General features: G+C 42.9%; 1 protein-coding gene and 1 long non-coding RNA gene across 7 annotated transcripts in view; one reads left to right on the plus strand and one right to left on the minus strand.

Annotated features, from left to right (window-relative positions):
* The window catches only part of LMX1A (LIM homeobox transcription factor 1 alpha), a 180,820-nt gene that overhangs the window by 126,391 nt on the left and 29,926 nt on the right, over window positions 1–24,503 (plus strand). The window lies entirely within an intron of this gene.
* LOC129656579 (uncharacterized) lies at window positions 768–22,964 on the minus strand. Its single transcript, XR_008716402.1, has 4 exons — window positions 22,867–22,964; window positions 8,371–8,432; window positions 7,263–7,323; window positions 768–1,373 (listed from the first exon to the last, which is right to left on the minus strand). It is a non-coding gene; the product is annotated as an uncharacterized LOC129656579 (long non-coding RNA).

Here is a 24,503-nt window from a genome sequence, read left to right on the forward strand (position 1 = left end):
AAAAGGGCAGAATTCAGAAAAACATCTCAAAGCCAGCACCCATATCAGGGGTACAATGAGGCCAACCTTGTTAATATACAAGGGCTGAGAGCTGGGAAAAGGGACATAGCTTAGAGATCAGCCTTGTCACCCTTTTCGTTAAGAAACAAGGGGGTGAGCCACTAAAACTAAAAGCAAAAACAAAACATCTTGAGTAGATGTTAAAATACTCAGGTAAACATTATTCTTGTTAAGAAATACATTTAAATTCTGTTTTATATTTTCTTGTAAAGCAGTGTGTTCAAGATTCCTCTACAAGAGCATTTTCTTGAAAAATTTAACTGTGGCTCAGTAAAAATACTTTTTAAAAGCCATGCCCTATCATATACATTCATGTGTGTATGTGAAATAAAGATTCAACACCTCGATTGACTTACTGCTTAACCTACATGCTGATGTTACCAATTACATTTGTTTTTTTAGCTCTAGTCTTAGGCTACTCTATTAATTTCATAATCTATTTATGGATCATGGCCTGAAATTTGAAAAATACTGCTTCACAGGGCAATTACTTTCAAACCTATTCCCAAGTTTTAGAACTATAAATCCTTTGAATCTCAGGCCAAATAAATATGTTTTAATCTTCTGCATATACCCACACTGTGTCAGGTGCTAAGACTAAAACCAAAGACACAGAAAGTATTGTCTAGCCCCAAAGACTTGGCCCAGTGCCTTGCATAGAGAAAACATGTGATAACTGTTATCTGTTTTCATTTTTGTTGGTATTATTAAGGAGACATGAAGAGCACACATATTTATATCATGACTAGCACAAAGGTCTTCATGGATATTTTTGATTTATTAATCTGGCATCTGTGGATAGCATGCAAGAGGCAGATATAATTGCCTGAGTCTCTCAGGTTTTTTTTCCAAAATCAAGTTTTGTCTCTTGTTAGTATCACAGCCATGATACCAGAATTATTTGTTGCCCTCAGTCTGAGGCTCCATGCTTCTTTTCTCTTCTGAACCTTTGTCTTCTAGTGTATTTGTTTTGTCTTCATGTTATTATAGATGGAGAAATAAGGACACAGGATACTTGAGTCAGAGGTAAGCCAAAATAAGAACTTAATTCTACCAATTACCGAGTCAGGACACTTGATACTCAGCCTTTGCTGTAATTGTGAGTTGGGCAGCGTTTATCTTCGGTGCTTGAAAAGTTACAGGCAATACATAAATTGAGATGATGATGCATTATCTCTTTTCCACTGAACTGTAATTTAATTTCAGATATGTGCTCTCACTTAATAATTTTGATTAAAAACCATACTTTAAAATGAGCACAATGGCTGCAGATCATATTTCATCTGTAATAGTGTTCTGTGTGCATTCAGTCCCTGTAAGAAAAACAGTTGGTCAAGTGGACAGTTGATCATTGTGATCTTTGCATAGTGATGATGTTATCAATTATGGACCCTCACTCTGCACAGGGCATTGCTGTACGCATTTTACATGAATGAACTGACCTGTTATATCAAGCTGATGAGGAATGTTATGATTATTCCCATTCTATAGATTAGGAAGATAAGCATGGACAAATTATTAATTTTCTTAAGTTCTGTAGCTAGTAATGAAAAGAGCCAGCATTCAAACACAGGCAAACCAGCTCCAGAGCCAGATTCATTAAGCATAGGCTGTGTTGCCTGGTTAATAAAAATATGTACACATATATTAAAATTTTGTTCTCATGTTTCACGGACAGTTCTCCCTGCTGGTTATGGCAGGGCTCCAGGTGTTCAGTCGGACTCACTACCTGAGAGAGCCCAACTGAAGAATCTTTTCACACACAGTAAAAACAAGCGATAAAGCAAGGAGATAGAGCGATAAAAACAAGGAGATTTTAATTGAGGCTCACTCTTTCAAATCGATCACAAGTTTGCCTTCTCTCCTAACCTCTGGTCCTTCTTTAATAATTAACCCCTATCAGTACAGCACATGCACACCTTTTATAAGGAAGTAGGAGGCTTGCGAGGATCCAAAGCAAACATGGTGTGTGAATGTGGAAGTACTTTAAAACTTTGTTTAAGATACTATTTTTTTGTGTGTTTGTTTTTACAACTACTCAATAAATTTCTATTCTGTTCCCTATGACTTATTTGATGACAGCGGGAAAAACCAGTTGCTCCTTTTGTGCAGATGAGAATTATCAGCCATGCAAACCAGAGTCCTTGTGAATTAAATGGATAAAAGTACAATGGTGGAATAAATCAGTACACATCAAAACTTTTTCTAACAGGCTTCTACAGGCTGACCTGGAATATCCTACCATCTCTTATAACCCCCTTTTCAGAAGAAATGCACTTTGATTTGTTTTTTCCAGTAGCAGTGATGAAATTTGTGCTTCTATCCACCTTTTTATTGGCTCCTTTTAGGGTACAAGGGCACAGCTTTGTGGTGTGATTGATGTATGCTAGGGGTGAAATCTCTGGCCGTGCAGAGCCAACCCATGACTTTGACCTTTCATGACCTGAGCTAAATAATCAGATATTCACTTTCCTTTACTATCATGTATCAATAGTAAAGATGGGGAGGAAGTACAGAAAAGACACTGGTTTTCTTGCACCGGCATTCCGGCTAAGCCCATCAACTTTTAGATTTCCAACCAAGAATTTTCATGCTGAGTCTGAAGGAGCTTTACTGAGCAAAAGGAAGAATCACCTCCAGTATTTCCATGTGCCCTGGTAGTGGTGACCTAGGAAAAACCCAAAGTCCGCTTTACTAAGGATTGGTGGCAAACCAGGTTATGGCTTCCTTTGAGAACTTTTATATTTGATGCTGTGAAAGTATATGGAAGGCTGAGGATTTAAGAACCATTTGGACTCTTAGTTGTCTAAATCCAGCTTTGCACACCAGGATCCAGAGCCATGCTTTTTTCTTCTTGGGGGTGTGAGCAGGGTTTTGAGTAGCATGTGCTTGTGTGCACTGGGGAGGATTAGTGGACCCAGCTCGTGTTCACGGCGAGTGTCCAGGTGTTCCTTCTTAGGAGTCCATAAGGATGGGAAAGCAGTGACTGAAACAACTCAGCATCCATTCATCCACAGAAATGTCCTGAGTGCCTGCCTCGGGCAAGGACTGTGTTTGGGGCATGGGGGAACATCCAGAAGTGTGTGAGGTTCGGCTAATGAGCAAATAGTGTGGAGCACACAGTGTGGCAGCCTGTTTTAGGTGGTGTGCTGAGAACTCTGCTCTTATGTAATGTTCTAACAGGCGGGGGGCGGGCCAGGGGAGGGGAGACAGTCCATAACCATAACCAAGTAAATAGATAAACCAGATTGTTTGTTCAAATGAGAGTTACTCTTCAAAGTAGTCACTCTATATGACTTATTCTACTTACGTATTAAAAAAAATACTTTGGATTCCTGTGGAGTGGGCCTTGAGGATTTAATAAGTCTGGGGTGAAAGCTCCCTGGTTGAGTCTGATGTACAGACTCAAGGTTGAGAATCACAGGTCCAGCTGAAGGTGAAGTTCAGGGGACAGAGTGGGGGCTTGTCAATTGGCTGTGAACCAGATAGAGTCTAGAATTAAGACGGAAGGCAGCTTTTTCAGTAGAGTGAGAAGGGTGGTGAGATTTAGTAAAAAAAACAAAACATATCTAGTTAAATTTGAATTTCCCATAAATAGTGAATAATATTTTTGGTATGACTATGTCTTTTATCATATAAAATCACTGTTTCTCAGAAATTCAGATTCAACTGTGTCCTATATTTTACCTGGCACCTCTAGATGTAGTAAGAATCTAGTGGGGAGGGTGGTAACCAACGGGATGGTGATTGGTGCTGGAGACTGCACAGGTGTATAAACAGATGATCGATCGATTGACTGGTTGGTTGATGCTAGCCAGATAGGGAGAAATGTAGTTCTGTTCCCAAGACACCCGACTTCTCATTTCTCTTCTGTGTATGGCTTGGCCGCAACCAGGCACGAGGAGGCTCCCTCTATTGGGCCTCGGAGGAAGGCGGCAGCGGGGTGGGAATCTTCCGTCACCTTGGCAACTCCCTCCTGCAGTCAGTTCACAACGGTTTGAGTGACGCCCCCTGCTAGACGCTCACCGGCCCCATTTCTTTTCTTTCACGGTCTCTCTCTCTCGCTCGCTCTCTCTCTCTCTCTCTCTCTTTTTTTCTTTTCCCTCCTAGCCCTCAGGCTGAGCCAGCGAGCCCAGGCAGGGCTCCCAGTGCCATCGGGCCGGGAGGGAGCTCAAGGTGCCGGGCGTCCCAGCCCATGCGGGCAACGTATTCACCCGCTCCTCCCAGACCCTTGAGAAATGTACAAGGGCGAGCGCAGAAACACACACCGAGGCAGTTTTATGAGAAAATGCAGATAAAGAGCCCAGCGGTAGGGCCATATGTTCCCCATAATCTCCAAAGCCGTCACTTCAATTAGAGCCTCCCCTGAGTTCTAATGCCCAGTCCTGAGTAAACAAGCCGCTCTGAAAGCAGAACTCGGTTTCCAATTAAAAGTGTACTAACATTTCTCCTTTCCTTAATTCCCGCCTAGCAAAGCCCCGCGCGGGCGGAGGCGCGCCCGGGTCGCGGCGAGGTCGTCGCCGGTCCCCGCCGCCCAGCGCCGCCGCGTTCCCAGGTGACGTCAGGCGGGCCCGGGATTAGGGCCCACCCTGCGCTCCCCGCACCCGCGGCAGAGTTAATTAAAAATAATGCCACGGTAAATCCGCCGCGCTCTTCTGCTGAAGCCGCCTTCGCCCCCCCCCCCCACCCCCACCCCTCCACCCCTGCCAGCATTGGAGGGAGGGCCTTCCGAAGCAGGTGCTGGGGATTTGCGTCTGTGAGAGTGTGTGTGTGTGTATTTGTTTTAAAAGGGGCGGGCATATTGTTGCATTTTCGAGGCAGAGATGACCTTCCCCCTTCCCCCTCTGCCCGCACACGTGCACTCAGAAGGGGACAGGCGCACAGACACCTGCCACCTGAACTGGGCATTCCCTGTGGTTCCCAGGCGCCCTATGCGTCCTGGATTGGATTTTGTTCCTGGGACCCAGGACTCCTGCACACTGGGGTACAGATATCACTTACTGAGTTGTCTCCTTCCACGACCTTGAGAATTTCTAAGGGCATGAATAAGTGGTGGCCAGATCTGAGGTTATTAAAATAGCAGGAAAGCAACTTAACACCAAGTGGCGTTCTTTCGGAACTCTTTGGAGGGCTGAATTTGAACCTTGCAGACCCTTCAACCCCTACATTATGGCATTCTATAATATGTATATATATTACTGGTTTTACCGACACTTTCTGTTCAGCATAACTGGTTGAAAGTTGCCTGGTTTAAAATGGGAGAGTGATTGCTAGATTAACTTTCTGGCCTACTCTCTATACTAAAGAAAGAATCAAAGAATTGAAGCCATTATCTGAAAAATTCCAGAAACATCAACAAGCAGAAAATCCTCCATAGAGCATTCAAATGCAAATGGTTTTCCTTCTTTCATGAATTATCTACCCAAGTAATTACTTTAGTCTTCAGCTTGGCCTTGATGGTGAAGACCTCAGAGAATTAGTCTCACTAAGTCCAGGACTGTTTGTTTATTCCTTATTCTCTGATTGATGCTAACTAAATTAAATTGAGGCCAGTTCAGCAAACATTTTGAGGACCTCTCTCTCTGTCAGACTCTGGGTTAGATACTAGTGATTACAAGAGGAAGGGAAACAGTCTGTGTTACAAGCACTCAGATTCCTCTGTGGATAAGATACTGCTGTAACAAAATAATCACCATAAAATATAGTCTGGGTATATGTTATAGTGCAGATACAAAGGCTATGATTGTAGAGATTGGATCAGTAGTTCCCTTTGCGGTATATACATGTGTACTGGGGCAGAGGGATCAAGGGGCTATTTTTAAAAATGCTCATAGTGGATGTGACATTGTCACCTGGTCTTGACAGAGTATGTCATTTTCAGGTGATGAAAGGCAGATAGTACATTGTTTGAAAGGTATAGCTTCGCATGTACAAAGTTACAGAAATAAGGTTGTGTCTGGCATGGGAGGAAGACTGGTATGTAGGGTTCATCTGGGGGACTGAGATCCTGGTGTTGGTGAACAGCAAGATTGATGCCAAAGTGTGAAGTGCTTTGTATAGTATCTTATTTGTTTTGTGTAGCATCTTATGCTGAGAGTTATGCAAAGTCTGATCAGAAGTTTGTAACATCACAATTGTGATATTACTTGGTTTGTGCTTTCAACATAGAAGTACAGAGGATTGGAGCTGACATAACACTGCAGGCAGGGAAGCTGGGCAGGAGGTTATTGTCATGGTACAGGTGAGGGATAAGGCTTGACCCACTGCACAGATTAGAGAGAAGTTTCAGGGAATTCATTCCTTCAATACCCGGTGAATCCAGGCATCACTTAGAAGTGCTGGAGATATAATGGTAAACAAAACAGACCAAATATCTGCCATTGGGGAGCTTAAATTCTAGAATTAAATGATATTAAATATAAGAAGAAAAGCTGAAGTTGAAGATGACTTTGAGGATTCTAAATTGAGTGAATTTTGATATCACAAGCAGAGATAGAAAGTTCAGAAAAGAAGGAAAGATCTAAAGAGTGAATTCAGGTGGAACATGTTGAGTGTGAAGGCTTTTGTGGGCCACATGGATGTGGATGTCTGGTGGGGAGTTGAATACATCTGTTTGGAATTCAAGAGGGCGGTCAGGTGTGGATTTGAGGACCACAGAAAAGCTGAGGGTTTAAAGCTAGGTAGGTTTTCACCGACGTCTCCACTGTTGCAGTCGTTTGTGTTCGCATGGGAAAACAAACAATAGCAACAACAAACATCAAGTCCAACAGTGGTTCTCAAAGTGTGGCCCAGGACCAGCGGTGTCAGCGTTTCCTGGGAACTTGTTGGAAATGCAAATTCTCAGACTCTACTCAGAGGTCCTGAATCAGATGCTCTAGGGGTGGGGCCAGAAATCTGAGTCTATTGCCTTGTAAAGTTTGAGAACTAGTGAACTAGAGCAGCCCACAGAGCAGAGCCCACCAGATACAAGCCATAAATGATGGTAGCCCATGCAGAAGCAGAAGCAGTACTTGTTAGGACCATTGTGTGTGGAAACTGATGTGTCTGTATCCAGGACACCTGTGGGCTGTTCTGACTCTCCCAGGGAACATGTGAACCCAGACAGTAATTTAAGCCTTGAAGGATTATGCCTTGATTCTCAACTTTTTTTTCATTCTAGTGTAATCTATGATACTGTGAGACTTCTGCCCTGTCCCACTCACCTCAAATTCTGATGAATGCCGTCTTCTCTTTGTCCATGCTTTTACTATATCCCCAATCATACTGTGAATGAACGGATATGAAAGGACTTAAGCATCAGATAAGGCTTGACAAAACAGTTTCTAACATTCCTTCTAACTCTGGTTCTGTGGTATGAATCATGCACACGCATGCACACACACACACACATACACACACACACTCATTCTGCAAATCATCTCCAGTGTCATTCATTCAGGCAACACTTAAGCCCAACCTCTGTGGCCAGCCTTGGGCTGGTCACTCAGGGAACATTAAAGATACAAAGACACCATCTCTGTGATTCAGATGGACTCCAACACACTAGAATCATTCAGTGAGTAATGAATTATTGTCTGTGGATAAATTGATGATTTATGTATATTCTAGGTGTTTGAATGATTTTAGAGAAGAGAGAAATTGACATGGACAAGAGTAATCAATGATTCGGTTAATATATTGTTTTAAAACAAAAGCTTTAAGGTTATGCACACCTGGATTTAATTTCTTTCTTCCATTTAGATAAGTACTGACATTGGGTAAGAACTTAGAGCTCCCCTTCCCCCACTTGAAAAAAACGGGCTGTTATAAGGCTTGGATAAGATAATACTACATGTGTAATGTGCTTATTGTGGTGTCTGACACAAAGTAAGTGCTCAATAAAGAGAACTGGTCATCATACATACATACCGGGGACTTTAGCTGGTCCTTCCGACATCCTATCCATGCACTGACGAGAGAGTGAGTACATCCAAGAAGTAATGACACTCCAAGGACATCTTCCTGACTCACACGGTGTCCTTTTCATATGGCTGAGAAGCTGTATGTTAGGCAGCCTGTCAGTGATGCAAGGAGCCGCAGCTGGCATTACCTCATCTAACAGCTGGGGTGTGATTAGAGGGAATTCAGGCCCTCAGAGGAGGGACAGAGGACACCAGACACAGTGCCTGCAAAATGGAATGTGCCAAAGGAATGTGACATTGGGTCTAGCACTTTCCCCAGAATTTGTTTAGATTCATGTGAAAGAGGTAGTATGCTTTAAATTGTGTTTATTTTCTTCATAAACAAACTATGACTTGAAAAGTTCCTTACCTTTGCAGAAGTATATGCCTCCTCCAAAGCAGATGAGGTGATGAGATCAGATATCTCCTACCCTGAAAAAAGTACAAGGAAGCATTCACCCTCCATCACTCTGTCCTTGGCTGGCGTCTCCTGGTTCTCTGGGATGCCATAAGCCTACTCCGTATTATCTGTAAGAGAGACCCATGGAGACTGCGTTTTCCCCTCTAAAGACTCGTAGAACCATGCACTGGCATCATCTGGTGCTTTCCCTGGGTTGAGAAAGAATGTAATGCATCCCTCTCTTCAATGAACCCTGTGTCTTTGAGCCCAGACACAGTAGCTGCCAGAGGGAAAGGCTCACAGCAGGGCTGAACATCTCCCCAAGAGTATCAAGGCTCCCACAGGCCTCTGCACACCCTAATATTCAGCCTTTGCTGCCGTGGTATAGGGGCATAGCCCCCAACTTTCCCTGTGCCATGGTCCATGGAGACAGGTTTTACAGAGCCCTCCTCAACCTGTTCATTTTTTTTTAAAAAAAACCTTGGATGTGCCCAAGGACCAGTGGGGCAACAGAAGGAGGCTTCTCTTCTTGTCTGAGAGCTCCTCCTTGAGATTGCTTTGTCAGATGTGTGTGACAGACTGTTTTCAGTCACTGTAATGCCCTGAGTGCATTTAGATGGTATCTATAGCAAAGTCTCAGTAACAACAGATTTATAATCCTTAAAGGTTCCAGAAAGTTGGGAGAAACTTGAATCTCAAAGGCTAGAATTCTCAACTTATAAACTATACAATTTATGGTTTTCAGGGTAGATTAAAATGCTTATTATATCAATGTTAAGTAGGGGGAAAGGATTATTCAGATATAACAACAGTTTTAATTTTGCATCAAACACGGCTGAATGGAACCCAACTGATTTGAACTCTCAATGGAGCAGAATGTTATTTGAAATTCTCCTTTAGTATAAAGAATGAATGAATCAGAAAATAAACAGGTATTAAAGATTTATTTCAAGCAAACCTTGAAATAATGTTTTTCCAGGGTTAGTCCCTACTCAGCCCTGTCTTCTATACTTTCTACCCTTGCAGTTGTATAAAGTAATTGTTTATGTTTAAAAACAATACCCTTTAGGACTTACTGAAAGACCAAGAACCATACAGAAAAGACCAATTAGGTCTATAAACTCTATAGTTTGTGAACCAGAAAGATGGCATAATTTACTTTAGAAAACTTTTTATCAACAAATGTTAGGGGTGTTGGTGCTCAGTTCTTCAGTTTGAGCACATGGAGTTAACAAGAACAGTACTTTTCTACATCAGTCCTGTGGTTCCTGCCCCAAAATACATGATTTAAAATGAATAATGAGGAAGCATCAGACAAACTCAAATTGAAAGATGTTCTGTAGAATAACTGGCCTGTATTTTTCATGAGTGAATCCTCATGGAAGTAAAAGTTTGAGAAACTGTCCTAGATTGGGGAAGGTTTTGGTGGCACAGCAGCTGATTTCCTTGTGGGTCCCTGGGTTGGACTGTGGACCAGAAGGAGGCCACTGAAAGATAATTAGCAAAATTTGAATGAAGACTCAAAATTGTATTGATGTCATAATACTGACAAGGTAGAGCAGTGGTAAAGAAACTGCTTGCAATGCAGGAGATGCAGAAGCTGAGGGTCTGATCTCTGAATCGGGAAGATTCCCTGGAGTAGGAAATGGGAACTCACTCCACTACTTTTTGCCTGGAAAATACCATGGATAGAGGAGCCTGGTGGACTGCAGTCCATAGGGTCGCAGAGTCAGACACGACTGCTTGAGCAAACATGCAGACAAGTATGCAAGGATATAATTATTAGGAAACACTGAAGTATTGGGTCAGCCAAAATGTTCAGGTTTTCTGTAACACCTTACAGGAAAGTCCAAATGGACTTTTTGGCCAATCCAATATTTGTATGTGTATCAGGGGAAGAGTAGCCCATTCCCCAGGCAGTGGGTCAACAAAGTTCTATGCTGAGGTATCCACCTGTCTGCTGAGCAGAAGCCTGACTCAGAACTGTCGAGGACTTGCCTTCTCTCAACAACTATGATGGACACTTGGTGTGGGGAAAAGCTCTGGACTCTGGGTCAGGAGACTAAAAGCCTGTTTGCAGGCTGCTATAACTAGGTGTCAGAGAAGGCGATGGCACCCCACTACAGTACTCTTGCCTGGAAAATCCCAGGGACAGAGGAACCTGGTAGGCTGCAGTCCATGGGGTCGCAAAGAGTCGGATACAACTGAGCGACTTCACTTTCACTTTTCACTTTTGTGCATTGGAGAAGGAAATGGCAACCCACTCCAGTGTTCTTGCTTGGAGAATCCCAGGGATGGGGGAGCCTGGTGGGCTGCCGTCTCTGGGGTCGCACAGAGTCAGACACGACTGAAGCGACTTAGCAGCAGCAGCATAACTAGGTGTATGACCTTGGACACACTCCTTCACCAAAGGAGGGCTCATTTTCTTACCTACAATGTGAGGGCATTGATCTACAAGTTCTCTGGGCTCCTTTATTCTTCTCAACATGTTCCACCAAGGAGCAGCTGGAAGGTAAGTCATAGTGTTATGTGTAGGTACTGAATAGTGAACAATTTGACAAGGCAGTGGGGAACTTATTTCAACTCATGAAGGAAGGTATTGCCTTAAATGTAGGGCTGGCTTCCTCACCTTAAATGTAGAGCTCAGTATACATGTAGGAAAATTGAAACTTGAAAAGTTCCTGGGAGAATGTTAAGACTTAGATTGTCATCTTGAGAGCAAACGTGGGGGCGGTGGACCTTAGGCATTGTGTGAGTGAGGATCTTGCTCTCTCTCTTGTATAGCTATTGACATGAAATCATTACAATAAAATTAGAAAAAATCATAATGGAAACAGAGCACAAGCACAGTGGTTTCCGTGCACCATCATAAACACCTTTGCGGAAGATCTCGGTCAGCGTATTTCAGTTTGAGCACTGTTGGTATTTTGGGGGTGACAGTTTGCTGCTCTGCGTCTATGGCTTTCATGCGCTAAATGCCAGTGAAAGTGAAAGTCGCTCAGTCGTGTCCGACTCTTTGCATCTGTAAAGTCCGTGGAAGTCTCTAGGCCAGAATACTGTAGTGGGTAGTCTTTCACTTCTCCAGGGGATCTTCCCAACCCAGGGATCAAACCCAGGTCTCCCATGTTGCAGGCGGATTCTTTACCAGCTGAGCCACAGCCCAAGAATACTGGAGTGGGTAGCCTATCCCGTCTCCAGCAGATCTTCCCAACCCAGAAATCCAACCAGGGTTTCCTGCATTGCAGGTGGATTCTTTACCAACTGAGCTAACAGGGAAGCCCAAATAAATGCCCGTAAGGCCACCAGTTATTGCAACAAGCAGGAAAAAGCCATACATCTGACCCTGTGGAACAGAACATTCCTGATTGAGTACCGCTGGTCAGTTGAGTGATCATAATCAGGCAGTAGTTTAGTTAGTATTTTCTCCTTTCATTTAAAAACATAGGAGATTGAGTTGAAATGAATCTTAGGACATTATCACTTCATAGTTGAGGAAATTAAGATTAAGTACCTCATCCAAGCCCACACTGTAATTATTGGAGGAGGCACATTTAGTATTAGACTCTCACCCACTGCAAGACTGACTGATACAGTCAAAGAGATATTTGGGACTAATACTTTAAATGACTGGGGGGCTATCTATAACTTCTATCAATGAATGCCTTCCCCAAAGCCCGAAGCCTGAGGGTTTTCTAGAATGACCAGTCCTTTAGCTAGTTTACCTAGACAAACTCAGGTGTCTAAGCAGAGCCAATACTGTATTTCATATTCTAAGACATTTTTACTGGTTGTATTTTAATATATCCAAAATTGAACCATAACTCACGGTTGGTATGATGAGAAAGCATTGTATCAAACTTAAATTGGTCGCGTTCTTTTTCCTTGGTGGCCCATAAAACAGTAACATATTATATAATTAAAAGTACCTTATATTTGATGAAATATGGTAGATTGTTTTCAGGACAGGTTGTAGAGGTGTAGAGATCACTTCAATTTTAATTGTTCCTAGAGTTGTCACTGCTGCTGCTGCTAAGTCGCTTCAGTCGTGTCCGACTCTGTGCGACCCCATAGACGGCAGCCCACAACGCTCCCCCGTCCCTGGGATTCTCCAGGCAAGAACACGGGAGTGGGCTGCCATTTCCTCCTCCCATGCATGAAAGTGAAAAGTGAAAGTGAAGTCGCTCAGTCGTGTCCGACTCTTAGCGACCCCATGGACTGCGGCCTACCAGGCTCCTCTGTCCATGGGATTTTCCAGGCAAGAGTACTGGAGTGGGGTGCCATTGCCTTCTCCGAGAGTTGTTACAGCATGTGGCAAAATCTGCCCTTTTAAATGTTTGCTTTCTGTGTGGCACAGTAGTATAGGTATTGAAGAGAAAATTGAACGGAGGCTCTACAAGTAAAAATGATCAGCTGTCCAGTGTCTCTCTCTTGTCCCTGGAATAAAGTTCTGTTGAAGTCTTTTCTGGACTCCAGTTTTTGTCCCTGGCCTTTGGATCTGGCCATGGTGCTGACTGCTCATACAAATTTATTACTTTATTCCAGTGAATTCTGTACCTAATATATAAATGCTGGGGTAGATAATTGCCATATCTCATTACCTAACTGATACTCTGGAAGAAGCCTTCAAAATTAATTCCAAGGAAAATAACAAAGGAAGTGAGAGGGTGACTTGAGCTAACTTAGGTTTCAATAGTGCTAGTAAATGGGGTGTTTGGAGATGCTCACCCGGCAGATGAAAGGACAGTTGCCAAACCTGCGAAATCACTTGTCAGTCTCAAGATCTGTATCGGCCAGGGACCAGCGGGAGGGCAGAACCAATTGTCAGCATTTACAACAGTTTCATACAGAGAATTGATTACACAGTGATGCGATTGTTGGCAATACAAACAGGTCAGGATGGTGAAACAGCCTACGGATTTGCAACAGAGAGAAGCCTTGGAGTGACAGGTGATGTGACTTCTGTGGACATCTAGTGGAAGCAAACACTGCCATGGGATTTTTAGGTGGGACTTGGAGCCATTCAGGAGATGCAGAGAAACCACCCAAGGCAGAAGGGGGTCAAGGAAATAGCTTAGTTTCTCCATTTCCTATTCCTTGTAAATGCCTCCCTTTGGCTGAACCCAGGCAGACAAGCAGCCTGCAAAGGGTCAGCACCCCAGGTTATACATAGGAGATAAAAGAGAAGCAAAGGAGGAATATGAGTTCCAAGGAAGTGCACTTCATCTGTGACATATGTAAAACAGATGAAGAAGAAATTTAGAGACATTTGAAATAGTGGAAAGAAAATTTAAAAATCAATATTTGTTCACAGAAGTGGAGGCCTTTTGTGTTAGAGGAAAGGTAACATCACTGCAGATGGTGATTGCAGCCATGAAATTAAAAGACGCTTACCCCTTGGAAGAAAAGTTATGACCAGCCTAGGTAGCATATTGAAAAGCAGAGACATTACTTTGCCAACAAAGGTCCGTCTAGTCAAGGCTATGGTTTTTCCAGTGGTCATGTATGGATGTGAGAGTTGGACTGTGAAGAAAGCTGAGCACTGAAGAATTGATGCTTTTGAACTGTGGTGTTGGAGAAGACTCTTGAGAGTCCTTTGGACTGCAAGGAGATCTAACCAGTCCATTCTAAAGGAGATCAGCCCTGGGTGTTCTTTGGAAGGAATGATGCTAAGGCTAAAAGTCCAGTACTTTGGCCATCTCATGGGAAGAGTTGACTCATTGGAAAAGACTCTGATGCTGGGAGGGATTGGGGGCAGGAGGAAAAGGGGACGACAGAGGATGAGATGGCTGGATGGCATCACTGACTCGATGGACATGAGTCTGAGTGAACTCTGGGAGTTGGTGATGGACAGGGAGGCCTGGCGTGCTGCGATTCATGGGGTCGCAAAGAGTCAGACACGACTGAGTGACTGAACTGAACTGAATTGAACTGAGGTCTCTTGGCTTCCTTAGAGTGGATTAGACATGCAGGAAAGTATAGGAAAAAGCCCCAAAATAAGGAGATAGGGTATGGGGACTAGAACTCTGCTTCAGTCTCTGCCCTGACTTGCTATGGCTTCCCATAGTGTTAAGAACAAACCCAGGTCATGGCCTGTGTGCCCTCACCGGGTCTGGCATCAGCTTCTTCACCTTGTGTTCCGCCTCTCTCCTCCCGGGGACTGTGGCCCTAACCACTGAGCCCACTCAGCTCATTCTGCCCCTCTGCTGGGACATCCTGCCCTGAGCTCTCCCATGGTTTGCTCTTTCTTGTCACCTTCAAATGGTGCTTTCTCAGCAGGGGCTCCACTGGCCACCCTATCTAAAAAATCATACTTAACTGGATTTCTCCATCTCAGTCACCATATTTTAAATCTCTCCTCATTACTTTTCACTATTTAAATTCTGGAATGATCTAGTTTGTTCTTATTTGATATGTTTCCCTAAAGATAGGTAAGTTCCCCAAGAGGAAGGAGTCTCATCTATTTTATTTCCCACTATAGTCCCCAAATCTAAAACAAGAGTGGCAACATTTTATGGGTTCAGTAAATGTTTGCCAACATAGTGAACCAAAGAATGCCTTTAACTGGTATTTAATTTCTGCTGTTTGACTGTTTCCCTAGTTTGAAACTAAAGATATTCCCCTCTTCCTTCCTTTTTTTTTTTTGAAATTAAAAAAAAATTGGCCATTTCTCATATTAATAAGAAAGACCCTTGTGGATAGAGTATGTGATATTACTTTATGAATATGCACTTGTAACTAAGAAAATTAACATTTTAAATTTCTTAAATGTTTACTCTGTGCCCAGTATGGGAAACTGAGATCTAGAGAAATTAATTTACTTTCAAATGAGCCAGCGTGGAACCCAGGTCTCTTTGGTTTCAAAGCCCCTATTCTTAATCCTTTCACTGTGGTACTTCTGTATTTTAGAAAATTGAAACACAAGGTCAATTTTGGTCGGTTCCACTTTCTCCTTCTTCACTGTCCATACTCCGCGGTCTCTCCATGTCTGGAATATCCTTGCTGCCTCCTCCTTTATTTTAATTTATTTTTGTTAAATCCAACCTATTCTTTCCATAAGTCTTCTTGAGTAATCCCACCCTGATCCCCAATGACCACATTTGATGCCCCTTTACTGAATTCTGCCCAGCATCACACTCTGATGGGGATTCTCCCCATCAGAACACTTCTCTTGCTGCTTTGTAAATACTAACCTGCCATCTGCTCCACTAGACTGTATATTGTTGAGCCAGGGCTCTGTCTTGTTCATGGATGTATGCTAAATACTTTGCAAAAATAAATACTTTAAAAATAGAGAATAGAAGTCTGGTTACCAAAGACTGGGTGATAGGGGATTTGGGGCAATATTATTTAAGGTTACAAACTGGGAACTAGTAGATGAATAAGTCCTGAAGATGGGATGCACAGCATAGTGAACAAGACAATAATACTGTATCATAAACTTCATGGTTGCTAAACATTTGTTGTTCAGTCACCAAGTCATGTCTGACTCTTCGTGACCCCACGAACTGCAGCACGCCAGGCTTCCCTGTCCCTCACTGTCTCTTGGAGTTTGTCCAAGTTCATGTCCATTGAATCAGTGATGCCATCCAACCATCTATATCGTCCTCTGTTACCCTCTTCTGCTTCTGCCTTCAATCTTGCCCAGCATCAGAGTCTTTTCCAGTGAATTGGTGGTTTGCATCAGGTGCCCAAAGTATTGGAGCTTCAGCTAAACAGATGATGAGATAATTGTTCTCACCACAAAAGAGAGATGATAATTATGCAACATGATAGAGGTGTTAGCTAATGCTGTGGGGGTAATCATTTTGTTGTACACCTTAAAATTATGCAATGTTATATTTCGATTAAAGATTTTTTTAATTAAAATATTTTAAGATGAATACTTGAATGATGGATGTATTAGGACCCTTGAATACTGAAAAAATATTTGTCTCTGAAAATAAAGAATCTATGAAACTAAGAATTCTTCTTCACTGGGAGAATAAAATTTAGCTTTACATAAAGAGCTTGATCCATGCATGCTTCTCAGGTGCACGTTCACTTTATAGAGCAAGATGTGTGATATAAAGAAAACCTATATTAACTTAGACCCTAATAGCAAGGTTAAGCTGCAACTGCCATTATAGTCCATCAGCCACCTATATTTTTCTGAAGCTCAGCTGTACCTGTAATGGCAGGGTATTTCCATGTTGTAAAACAAACAGAACTACATATGACCCAGCAATCCCACTACTGGGCATATACCCTGAGTAAACCGTAATTCAAAAAGACACATGTACCTCAATGTTCATTGCAGCACTGTTTACCACAGCCAGACATGGAAGCAGCCTAGATGTCCATCAACAGAGGAATGAATAAGGATGTGGTACATATACACAATGGAATACTAGCTGTTAAAAAGAATGAAATTGGGTCTTTCCTGATAACTTCTTGTCCCAGCTCTCACTGGGATCAGTAGAGATGAAACAGCTGACTGCAAGGGAGGATGCATTTAGACTTGGTCTAAGACATTAAATGGACACATGATGACATCTGTGTTTTGTGAGTGGTTCATAACTTTGAATCATTTTGGTGAGGCAAGCAGAAGGGCCACCTGGCCCTTTTACCTCAATCCTGGAAGAGGTGATCCTGAATAGAGGGGAAAAGAGCAACTCCACACCAGGGTGAGGGACAGCTGAGCCCTCTTAGGGCTCTCTGCTCTCTTACCAGCTCAAGTATCTGTGGGTTTGGTATTTTGAGGCCATCACACTTGACAAAGAAGAGGCAAATCTGACTCACGTGCTTGGTAGGGTACTGCAAGATGATGGATAACAAGGGCTATTCCTGCTCACGTCAACCCAAAGTAATCGTATATTCAGCCCCAATTTTCCCGTTATTCCCATGCACAACCATTATTATTTTTAAAATTTATTTCAGTGAGGACATTTAAGTGTTACTCTCTTAGTAAGTTTCAGTTATAAAATATAGTGTTATTAACTCTAGTCATCATGTTATATATTAGAGCCTCAGACCTGATTCATCTTGAAGTTTCTTTCCTTTTACCAGGCTCACCCCATTTCCCCTATTCCCAAGCCCTTGGCAACCACTTTTCTTCTCCGTGTTTCAATATCTACTCATTCTTAATGTTGCCAATTCATGTAACAGCTTAAAAGCAAAAATACTTTGAGGGTCAACACTGTCAAGGTCAAAGTAGCTAGTTTGCAAACTCTGGCTTATAGACACACACCATTATTTTTTATCATAATTTTATTCTCCCCTAATTATCAAGACTGGCAGAAATTACTCTGAAAATTTGGGACTCACTGGAAAGGTATGAAGGCCTCTGTTGACTGTCAGGATGTGTTATGATTGCAGACCTCCCATCCCTGCACATATACATATCCCTGTGTACATCTAGGCATAAGGGTGGAGAAAGAGAGCAAGAGGAATGTTCTAGACCAGTGGTTCTCTAAGTGTGGTTCCTAGACCAGCAGCATCAGCATCACCTGGGAAACCATTAGAAATGAAAAACCACAGATTGCATCCCAGACCTACTGAGTCAGAGACTCTGGGGGTGCGCCCAGCAGTCTGTGTCTAACCAGCCTTCCAGGTGATTCTGAGGCATGCTCAGATTGGAGATCCACTTCTCCAGAGTCTAGACTAGAACTCCAGTGGTCTTCAGTTATAATAACAGTATTCTTGCTCTCATCCTTATTTCAACAATAAACTCTGTACTTTACAAGTAATGACAGGATGGCAAAGAAAAGTTTTTAGTATTAGAAATTCAAGGCTAAGTAATTGTAAGAAGCATTCATGATGGTGCTATTAACTATGATTTCATCAAGCTCAAAATCATGTTGGGACACCCAATTTCACTTATGAGTAATAACCATAAATCCTCTGTGAAGGGCTGTAAAAGAGTTCACTGCCCACAGTTATACTCAGTTGATAGTTAAATTAGGGAGAGCTCTTCCTGTGATAAATATTTATTTTTCTTACCCAGTTCTTGTGTTCCTACCCGTGAAGAACCATGGCTAGGGGAAGGTCTGTTGAAGATCTGTCACTTGGGAAGGGCAGCCCAGCCAGATGGGGTCGACGGCTTCCAGGCCAAGGGCCCATCATTCCCCCAGCTGTCCTTGGAGACTGTGCTTTCCAGTCCTCTAAGGGATGGCTGCAGAACAAATTGTACCATGGCACCTGCCCCATCTGGTCCCATCACTTCAGGGCAAATAGAAGGGCAAAAAGTGGAAGCAGTGACCAATTTTATTTTCCTGGGCTCCAGAATCACTGCAGGTGTCTGCAGCCATTAAATTAAAAGACACGCTCCTTGGAAAGAAAGCTATGGCTCCCCCATCCCTGGGATTCTCCAGGCAAGAGTACTGGAGTGGGTTGCCATTTCCTTCTCCAGTGCATGAAAGTGAAAAGTGAAAGTGAAGTCGTTCAGTCGTGTCCGACTCCTAGTGACCCCATGGACTGCAGCCCACCAGGCTCCCCCGTCCCTGGGATTTTTCTGGCAAGAGTACTGAAATGGGTTGCCATTTGCTTCTCCAGTGCATGAAAGTGAAAAGTGAAAGTGAAGTCACTCAGTCGTGTCTGACTCCTAGCAACCCCATGGACTGCAGCCCACCAGGCTCCTCCATCCATGGGATTTTCCAGGCAAGAGTACTGGAGTGGGGTGCCATTGCCTTCTCTGATGACAAACCTAACAGTGTATTAAAAAGCAGAGACATCAGTTTACCGACAAAGGCCCATGTAGTCAAAGCTATGGTTTTTCCTTTGCCTTTAGCTTCTCTCCTTTTCTCAGCTATTTGTAAGCCCTCCTCAGACAACCATTTTGCCTTTTTGCATTTCTTCTTCTTGGGGATGGTTTAGATCACTGCCTCCTGTACAATGTCACGAACCTCTGTCCATAATTCATCAGATACTCTATCAGATCTAATCTCTTGAATCTAGAGCACTGCCTCCTGCACAGTGTCACGGACCACTGTCCATACTTCTTCAGACACTCTATCAGATCTAATCCCTTGAATCTATTTGTCACTTCCACTGTATAATTGTAAGGGATTGATTTAGGTCATACCTGAATGTTCTAGTGGTTTTCCCTACTTCTTCAATTTAAGTCTGAATTGGGCAATAAGAAGCTCACTATCTGAGCCACAGTCAGTTCCTGGTCTTGTTTTTGCTGACTATATAGAGCTTCTCCATCTTTGGCTGCAAAAAAAATAATCAATCTGTTTTCAGTACTGGTCATTGGGTGATGTTCATGTGTAGAGTCATCTCTTGTGTTGTTGGAAGAGAATGTTTGCTATGACCAGTGCATTCTCTTGGCAAAACTCTGTTAGCTTTTGCCCTGCTTCATTTTGTTCTCCATTGCCAAACTTGCCTGTTACTCCAGGCATCTCTTGACTTCCTACTTTTGCATTCCAGTCACCTGTGATGAAAAGAACATCTTTTTTTGGAGTTAGTTCTAGAAAGTCTTGTAAGTCTTTATAGAACCATTCAACTTCAACTTCTTTGGCATTAGTGGTTGGGGCATAGACTTGTATTACTGTGATATTGAATGGTTTGCCTTGGATACGAACATTGATAATTCTGTTATTTTTGAGATTGCACCCAAGTACAGCATTTTGTACCCTTTTCTTTGACTATGAGGACTACTCCATTTCTTGTAAAGTATTCTTGCCCACAGTAGTAGATGTAATGGTCATTTGAGTTAAATTCACCCATTCCTATCCATTTTAGTTCAGTGATCACTAAAATGTCAATGTTAACTCTTGCCATCTCCTGTTTGACCTCTTCCAGCTTACTTTGACTCATGGACCTAACATTCCAGGTTCCTATGCAATATTGTTCTTTACAGCATCAGACTACTTCCATCACTGGCCACATCTACAACTGGGCTTTGTTTTTGCTTTGGCTCCGCCTCTTCATTCTTTCTGGAGCTATTTCTCCACTTTTCTCCAGTAGCATATTGGGCACCTACCAACCTGAGTAGTTCATCTTTCAGTGACATTTCTGTTTGCCTTTTCATACTGTTCATGGGGTTCTCAAGGGAAGAATACTGAAGTGGTGTGCTATTCCCTTTTCCAGTGGACCACGTTTTGTCAGGTCTCTCCCATGACCCACATCTCTCCCATCTCACCCATGACCCATCTGTCTTGGGTGGCCCTACGTGACCATGGCTCATAGTTTTATTGAGTTAGACAAGGCTGTGATGCAAGTGATCAGTTTGGTTAGTTTTCTGTAATTGTGGTTTCCATTCTGTCTGCCCTCTGATGGATAAGGATAAGAGTCTTATGGAAGCTTCCTGATGGGAGGGACGGGCTGTAGGAGAATCTGGGTTTTGCTCTGATGGCAGGGCTATGCTCAATTCAGTTCAGTCACTCAGTCATGTCCCACTCTTTGCATCCCCATGGACTGCAGCATGCCAGGCCTCCCTGACTGTCACCAACTCCCGGAGTTTACTCAGACTCATGTCCATTAAGTCAGTGATGCCATCCAACCGTCTCATACTCTGTTGTCCCCTTCTCCTCCCGCCTTCAATCTTTCCCAGCATCAGGGTCTTTTCAAACAAGTTGGCTCTTTGCATCAGGTGGCCAAAGTACTGGAGTTTCAGCTTCACCATCAGTCCTTCCAATGAACATTCAGGGCTGATTTCCTTTAGGATAGACTGGTTGGATCTCCCTGCTGTCCAAGGGACTCTCAAGAGTCTTCTCCACACCACATTTCAAAAGCATCAGTTCTTTGGCACTCAGCTTTCTTTATAGCCCAACTCTCACATCCATACATGACTACTGGAAAAACCATAACTTTGACTAGATGGACCTTTGTTGGCAAAGTGGTGTCTCTGCTTTTGAATATGCTATCTAGGTTGGTCATAACATTTCTTCCAAGGAGCAAGCGTCTTTTAATTTCATGGCTGCAGTCACCATCTGGAATGATTTTGGAGCCCCCCAAAATAAAGTCTGTTACTGTTTCCTCTGTTTCCCAATTTATTTGCCATGAAGTGATAGGACACTGAAAGATGAGCTCCCCAGGTCAGTAGGTGCCCAATATGCCACTGGAGATCAGTGGAGAAATAACTCAGGAGGAATGAGAGGGAGAGCCAAAGCAAAAACAGCACCCAGTTGTGGATGTGACTGGTGATGGAAGTAAAGTCCGATGCTATAAAGAGTAATACTGCATAAGAACCTAGAATCCATCCTAGGTCCATGAAATCAAGGCAAATTGGAAGTGGTCCAACAGGAGATGGCAAGAGTGAACATCAACATTTTAGGCATCAGAGAACTAAAATGGACTGGAATGAGTAAATTTAACTCAAATGACAATTATGCCTACTACTGTAGGCAAGAATCCCTTAGAAGAAATGGAGTAGCCCTCATAGTCAAAAAAAGAGTCTGAAATGCAGTACTTGGATGCAATCTCAAAAATGGCAGAATGATCTCTGTTCATTTCCAAGGCAAACCATTCAGTATCACAAGTCTATACCCCGACCAATAGAAGCTGGAGAAGCTGAAGTTGAATGGTTTTATGAAGACCTATAAGACCTTCTAAAACTAACACCAAAAAAATATGTCCTTTTCATCATAGGGGACTGGAATGCAAAAGTAGGAAGTCAAGAGATACCTGTAGTAACAGGCAAATTTGGCCTTGGAGTACAGAATGAAGCAGGGCAAAAGCTAATAGAGTTTTGCCAAGAGAATGCACTGGTCATAGCAAACACCCTCTTCCAACAACACAAGAGAAGACTCTACACATGGACATCACCAGATGGTCAGCACCACAATCAGATTGATTATTTTCTTTGTAGCCGAAGATGGAGAAGCTCTATACAGTCAGCCAAAACAAGACTGGGAGCTGACTGTGGCTCAGATCATGAACTCCTTATTGTCAAATTCAGACTTAAATTGAAGAAAGTAGGGGAAATCACTAGACCATTTAGGTATGAGCTAAATAAAATCCCTTATGATTATACAGTGGAAGTGACAAATAGATTCAGGGGATTAGATCTGATAGACAGTGTGCCTGAAGAACTATGGATGGAGGTTTCTGACACTGTACAGGAGGCAGTGATCAAGACCATCCCCAAGAAAAAGAAATGTAAAAAGGCAAAATGGTTGTTTGATGAGGCCTTACAAATAGCTATGAAAAGAATAGAAGTGAAAGGCAAAGGAGAAAAGGAAAAATATACCCATTTGAATGCAGAGTTCCCAAAAATAGCAAGGAGATATAAGAAAGCCTTCCTCAGTGATTGGTACAAAGAAATAGAGGCAAACAATAGAATGGGAAAGACTAGAGATTTCATCAAGAAAATTAGAGATACCAAGGGAACTTATTCATGCAACAATGGGCACAATAAAGGACAGAAATGGTATGAACCTAACAGAAGCAGGAGATATTAAGAGGTGGCAAGAATACACAGAAGAACTGTACACAAAAGATCTTCACAACCCAGATAATCATGATGGTGTGAACACTCACACTCACCTAGAGCCAGACATCCTGGAATGTGAAATGAAGCAGGCCTTAGGAAGCATCACTATGAAGAAAGCTAGTGGAGGTGATGAAATTCCAGTTGAGCTATTTCAAATCCTAAAAGATGATGCTGTGAAAGGGCTCTGGTCAGTAAATCTTTAATCCAGTTTTCTGTTGTTGGGTGGGGCTGTGTTCCCTCCCTGTAGTTTGGCCTCTATGATAGAGGTTATGGTGACCTCCTTTCAAAGGCCTTATGCCCGGATGGGTGGATTCTGTGCCCCTGACCCCAAGGTAGGCTACTGTTGATTTTGCCCCTCCTACCACGCTTACTCCTTGGAAGAAAAGTTATGACCAACCTAGATAGTATATTGAAAAGCAGAGACATTACTTTGCCGACAAAGGTCCGTCTACTCAAGGCTATGGTTTTTCCAGTGGTCATGTATGGATGTGAGAGTTGGACTGTGAAGAAAGCTGAGCGCCGAAGAATGGATGCTTTTGAACTGTGGTGTTGGATAAGACTCTTGAGAGTCCCTTGGACTGCAAGGAGATCCAACGAGTCCATTCTGAAGGAGATCAGCCCTGGGATTTCTTTGGAAGGAATGATGCTAAAGCTGAAACTCCAGTATTTTGGCCACCTCATGTGAAGAGTTGACTCATTGGAAAAGCCTCTGATGCTGGGAGGGATTGGGGGCAGGAGGAGAAGGGGATGACAGAGGATGAGATGGCTGGATGGCATCACCAACTCGAAGGACGTGAGTCTGAGTGAACTCCGGGAGATGGTGATGGACAGGGAGGCCTGGCGTGCTGCAATTCATGGGGTCTCAAAGAGTTGGACACGACTGAGCGACTGAACTGAACTGAGCCACCTTGTTGGGGCTTTTCCTTTGCCCTTGGATGTGGGGTATCTTTTTTTGTGGAATCCAACATTCTCCTGTCGATGGTTGTTCAGTGGTTAGTTGCAATTTTGGAGTTCTCAGAAGAGAAGATAAGTGCACGGCCTTCTACTCTGCCATCTTGTATAAAAACTGTGAGAGAAAACCTTGGGTACAGGGCTTGGTATGGGTAAAAGTATGTTTTCATTAAGTATTTTATACATAGCAGTGTATGTATGCCAACCTTTTTCTAGTCTTAATTATTGTATTTTGGGTTTTCTTTGTCATGGTTTCCTCTCCTATCCTTCTTATGGAAACATAACTGGATGGTACTGATGAGACTGTCAGTGGAATGAATGTCAGCACAAAAAAAGAAATTCAAATTGTAGTTTAAGGGAAGAATTTCATACACAGTTCAGTTTATTTCAGTCGCTCAGTCATGTTCAACTCTGCGACCCCATGGACTGCAGCATGTCAGGCTTCCCTGTCCATTACCAACTCCCGGAGCTTGCTCAAACTCATGTCCATCAAATTGGTGATGCCATCCAACCATCTCATCCTCCTTCTCCTCCTACCTTCAGTCTTGCCCAGCATCAGGATCTTTTCCAGGGAGTCAGTTCTTCGTATCAGGTGGCCAAAGTATTGGAGTTTCAGCTTCAGCATCAGTCCTTCCAATGAACATTCAGGACTGATTTCCTTTAGGGTGGACTGGTTTGATCTCCTCACAGTTCAAGGGACTCTCAAGAGTCTTCTCCAATAGCATAGTTCAAAAGCATT

Source organism: Bubalus kerabau, chromosome 6 (genome assembly GCF_029407905.1).
Source record: "Bubalus kerabau isolate K-KA32 ecotype Philippines breed swamp buffalo chromosome 6, PCC_UOA_SB_1v2, whole genome shotgun sequence".
NCBI lineage: Eukaryota > Metazoa > Chordata > Mammalia > Artiodactyla > Bovidae > Bubalus > Bubalus kerabau.